General features: G+C 46.0%; 1 protein-coding gene across 1 annotated transcript in view; it reads left to right on the top strand.

Annotated features, from left to right (window-relative positions):
• The first annotated feature begins 708 nt into the window (after nt 1–708).
• LOC140403957 (F-box only protein 47-like) overlaps nt 709–5,428 on the top strand; it is a 61,675-nt gene continuing 56,955 nt past the window's right edge. The window contains exons 1-2 of the mRNA XM_072492246.1: nt 709–907; nt 3,044–3,069. The gene's annotated coding sequence lies outside the window, so the exon portion shown is untranslated. The remainder of the gene's footprint in view (nt 908–3,043; nt 3,070–5,428) is intronic.

The following is a 5,428-nucleotide window of genomic DNA, read 5'->3' as shown; positions in this document are numbered from 1 at the left end:
TGATTGGCGAAACCCGCCCAGGGTAAACGCGGCTTTCTGACTGGCCAGGAATCGCCACGTTGACAGGAGCGAACGACTGCGCGTGCGCACGTCTGGGCCGCACGGCCTTCTGGTACTTGTAGTTTATCTGGTTTCCCCTTCAAAACGAAACCTCCCACTCCCTTCCTCAGCAACAACAAAGGCGTTTTTATCATCAATAAAAAGAATAATTGAGGGAAGAGAGACAGAAAAATAATAATTTTAAAAAAAGATTCAGAATGCCTTAGCCCGCCCGCGCGTTGATCAAGCATTGGTTGGAACATCCAATCATGATTGAGCTTGGGATTGATTGACGTGCCGTTGACGAATGAAGATGTGGGATAAGGGCCCGAGGGCGTGGCCGGTGTTGGCCCCGACCCCCGAGCCCCTTATCCCTCATCTTCATTCGTTGATGGCACGTCAATCAAGCCGCCCGGTCCCCGCACCCGAACCCCCTTATCCCTCATCTCCATTCGTCGACGGCACGTCAATCACGTCAGACGGCCCCGCCCTCGAGCCCCTTGTCCCTCATCTTCATTGGTCGACCGGACGTCAATCACGTCGGCCGGCCCGCCTCCCTGTCCTTGCGGGCGTGGCCTGGCCGTAGGCAGCCCGGCGCTGATTGGTCCGGGTTTGGGCGGCAAAGCGGGGCGAGGCGGGACGGGGACGGAGCTGGGGCTGTTGGCCAGCGCGAGGCGAGGGCGAGGCTGGAGTGCCGGCCCGGCGGAGGCGCTAGAAAGGCCGAGGATTGCTGTCCGTCCGTCCCGCGCTCTCTCCAAATAAAACAATCATAATTAACAGCAAAAAAAGTGAGCCTCAAATACAAAACAAAAACCGAACCCATTTCGGATTAAGTGACAGCTTTTTTTTGCCCGAAAAAAAACAAGAGGTGAGGAAGTAACAGGAAAAAAAATGTGAAAAAATGAATGGCCAATTATAAAATACCCATATTTCGTGGACAAAAAAAACGAGTTTCTGTCAGAACTTAAGTGGGCGACTTAACTCAGGCTTAAGTAGGGTGCTCTTTGCAAGGGCTGGCACAGATTCGATGGGCTGAATGGTCTTCTGCACTGTAGGGAATTCCATGATAACTTGTGCCGCAGAGAGAGGCAACCAAAACCATTTGAAGATTTGCATTGGGACGGTGTTAGGCAGCCATTGCTGTTAATTCTTTATAGTAATTAAAAGTCACTTGCAGCCAGATCCTGGTGTTTTGAAGTTATGGCTCAATATTTACACAAACACCTTTTTTTTTTGCATTCCTACAAATGTTATCTGAATGCTTACCCGGCAGTCTATGGGTAGCAATGATTTCCCCGGTCACGTTGAGCCGCCTCTAAATGTGGCTCGTCCAAATCACCGCTGCCCTGTAACCAAACTCGCACCAAGTCCCCATTTGTCTTATCATTTGCCGAGAGCTTGCTGACATAAATCGGCTCCCCACCTGGCAACGCCTCAATATTCCCGTCCTTGCTATCAAATCCCTCCAGCCTTCAGCTCCTCCAGCGCCACATCCCCTGGGATCGTTCTATTCCTGCATTTCTGGTGGCATCTTGTGCATCCTTGGTTATAATCACATCACTGCTCGTGACTGGCTACAGCAACCAAGGATCCTGACCTGAAGTCCCCCACCCCCCCGAACATCACCGTTTCTCTACATCTTCTTAAAAGTTTTCCAATTAAGGGGCAATTTAGCGTGGCCAATCCACCTAACCTGCACATCTTTGGGTTGTGACGGTGAGACCCACGTAGACACGGACTGTAACCCGGGGCCGGGATCGAGCCTGGGTCCTCGGTGCCGTGAGACAGCAGTGCTAACCACTGTGCCGCCGTGTCGCCCTCTACCTCTTTTTTAAGTCGCACCTTAAAACCTCTGACCCAAGTTTTTTTGTTTGCGTGTCTTAAACCTTCCTTAAGAACAGGAAATGCTGGATATGATACTGTGTGCATCCGCCAAGAGAGAGAAACAAGAGTCAACATTTCAGTCAATTACTAATTTCATCAGACCTGGAAAAAGTTTGAGACTTTAACAGGATTTAAGAAAGAACTGGGGCAAGGATGGTGGAGATGGGAGAAAAGAATGCAAGGGAAGGGACTGGATGCTGCAGAGCAGGAGTGATTAAATGAGTAAATGGATAATGGTGCAAGACAGAAGGGATGATAATGCAACAAGTAGCGAGACAACAGATAAGTCTAGAGATGGTTATTAATAGAAAAAGCATGCTTATGAGCATCAGCAGCCCCTGACTGAGGAAATGGGGGAAGAGGTTATAATTGAAATGGTTCAACTCTATTGAATCTGGAAGGCTAGTTGTAAAGTGCCCAATCGAATAGTGACATGCTATTCCTCGAACGTCCATTGAGCTTAATTGGAACAGTGCAGGATGCTGAGGACAGATATAGTTCTCACCCTCTTTCCTGCTTTTCCTGCCTCAGTATTTGCTTAAAACCTGCTACATCCCTCATCTTCTCCAGTTCTGATGAAAACTCAGTGTTTTCTGAAATGTTTACTCTGTTTCCCTCTCCAGAGATGCTGCCTCATTTGCTGAGTATTTTCATTATTTTTTGTTTCTATTTCAGATTACCTCTAGCATTTTTCTTTTAATATCTCCTTAGGTGGCTTAGGGTCAAATTTTATAATGCTCATGTAAAGTGCCTTGGGACAAATGCAAGTTATAGCTCCAATAGCATTTCTTGCCTGTGTGTACACATCTTCTTTAACTTCTTGTCATAATATTTGGCCATGAATTTATGTTGATATTTAACAAATAGACATTTAGAATGGAAACCCTTTTTGTAAACATTTCCTGTAACATTGTAGTTGGAAGCTACAGCCAGTAAGTGCCACTGTGGAGTGATTATTCTAAAGTCTCTCCCAAGCCTGTCGCCAACGTTATGTATAAATAACAGTGCAAATTAATTGTCCCTGCACAGTTTAATAGAAGTATTAGCTTTTTTTTTACATTTGATAGTGTCTTAAGTTTTTTCTCCCCCCATTCTTATCTCTCCTTTTTGATCTTGGTAGGCTGGACTCCATCTGTGGTTGACAAGGTAGGTGATCCTTGCATCTGGAAACCTCCAACAGTATTGCTCTGAGTCTTGCAGGGGGAGGTCGGAATTCCGGTTCTAATTGTTTATTGTTCCTTCACTCTACTCATTGCAACTAACAATGGACTGAAACCGATTATGGAGTGGAAATGACACTGCACAAAGAAAAACCCAATAGTCCATTTGTCAATTGTAATATTTGATGAAAAATAGCATGGGCAAAGTGGTAAGGAAGTAATTTCCTGGTGCGTAACTGGATAGGTATTGGGGCTGTAAAAAGTGTGCTAGCTGTATCCAGTTTTGCAATAGGAGAAAGGCACAGTCCTGCATCTTCCTAATGATAATAAATTTAAAAATGAAATGAGGCTTGTAATTAGCAGTGATGTCATGGGTGAACCCTAAGATTTTAGATGTCAAGAGAGAGACTGAGGGTTTAGCACACTGGGCTAAATCGCTGGCTTTTAAAGCAGAGCAAGGCAGGCCAGCAGCACGGTTCAATTCCCGTACCAGCCTCCCCGAACAGGCGCTGGAATGTGGCGACTAGGGGCTTTTCACAGTAACTTCATTTGAAGCCTACTTGTGACAATAAGCGATTTTCATTTTCATTTCATTGAGTGTCAAACATCAGGATAATTTTATATTACCCAAAAGCGTGGAAGTGATCTGAACCCAGTGTCCTTCCTCGCATCCATCATCGCTCTTCCTCTTCTGCAACATCTTTTGTACTTGACAATAACTGGCCCCAACCTCTCCCAAAACTGTTTTTCATGTCTTTATCATTTTTAGGCTTGTTTTCTATAGCTCGCTCCCAGCTGGCATCCACCTTCCACAAATCACAACCCATTGTGGAGTACACAGTCCAAGTTTGAAAGGCATATTTTCCTTTGATGCAAAAGCAGACCCTTTGAAGATTGAAAAGCTTTTGTTAATGCACTTGGGGAAAGTCTACTATATTACAGATCTTTCCAGAATCTCAGCATAATAGCCAAGAGAATGAGAGTTATCTAGGTGATATTTATAACTTCTGACTATCAATCATTTTAAGACAATGAGAAATTCCAGGTGAAATTCACATAGGATAACAATATGGAGGGCTCTATGGAAATAAACAATTAGATATGCATTGAAATAGCAAAGAAAGTTTATTTAAATCAGACATTCCCCTTGGTCTTTCATTTTCAATCTTGATGATAGTGGATGGATTTAACTTTAGTTGTTTTAAAAATTAATATATAAAGTTATTTGTAAAACTGAAAAATGGTATAGGTCTAATGCTGGTCAGTTTGCACTATAACTACGTTTATTGCCCACATGCAAGGGCAACAGGAACCTGGAAACACCACCACTTGCCCTCACCGTCCCGACCTAGAAACAGATCGTTGATCCTTCATTGCTGTTGGGTCAAAATCCTGGAACTCGTTACCTAACAGTACTTACACCACACGGGCTGTCGTGGTTTGAGAAGACGGCCTTCCATTATCTTCTCAAGGGGCAAATAGGATGGGGAATAATTGCTAACGGCATCAACATCTCATGAACATCCCAGGTCACTCCTCCTAATATCTCCTTATTTGACTCACCGTCCGTTTTCAATGACACCTAGGCGAAGCGCATGGGGTCGTTTTTCGAAATTAAATCGGCTTATAAATGCAAATTGTTACAGTTATTATTCTGGCCTAACATGTTAACTCTCAAAGACTGCATTATAACAAAAACATTGGGCCCAATTCAGCAGACTCAAGTTAAAGTCTGCTGAACGGCGTGTTAGCAGGATGTTTCATGGCGCCTGCAGAGCCGAAAAAGACCCCACTATTCAACGGCACTTTGCTGTTTTTTTGCCCTCGGCAAGGAACTCATCGAGACCACTCTTTAAGTCATACTACTAGCAGTACGGGCCGCCACTTTTAAAGGCAGCCCTGATCTTTTGACCCCAACCCCTGCACCCCCACTGCGGCTTCAGGACCTCCACCTTTTCACCCAACTTACCTCTTCCGGGGTCCTTGAGCCCCCCCCCCCCCCAAGTCTTATGGGCAAGGCCCCCTGGGCGCGGCCCTTGGAACGGGCAACCTGACACCCTGACAGTGCCCCTGCCAGTCTGGCAGTGCCATCCAGGCACACTGGCAGTGCCAGTATGCTGACCTGGCAGTGCCAAGGTGCCCTGTTGTCAGGGGGGTGCCACCCTGCCAACTGCCCGACCACCTGGGAACTCCAACTCCCCACGAGACCCCCCCTTCCACTCCCGAGAAGCCTGCATTGAAATCTCCCCTTTGAAAAGAACACACGGCTTTGTGCAAGAGAAGGGAGACAAACACACAAAGGGTGAGAACTTCTGTTGCCTGGGGTGAAGAGAAAACGGTGGGAA

This window comes from Scyliorhinus torazame, chromosome 29 (genome assembly GCF_047496885.1).
Source record: "Scyliorhinus torazame isolate Kashiwa2021f chromosome 29, sScyTor2.1, whole genome shotgun sequence".
Classification (NCBI taxonomy): Eukaryota; Metazoa; Chordata; class Chondrichthyes; order Carcharhiniformes; family Scyliorhinidae; genus Scyliorhinus; species Scyliorhinus torazame.
Note: the sequence above shows the minus strand (reverse complement) of the source record. Positions and strands in the feature narration are given on the sequence as shown.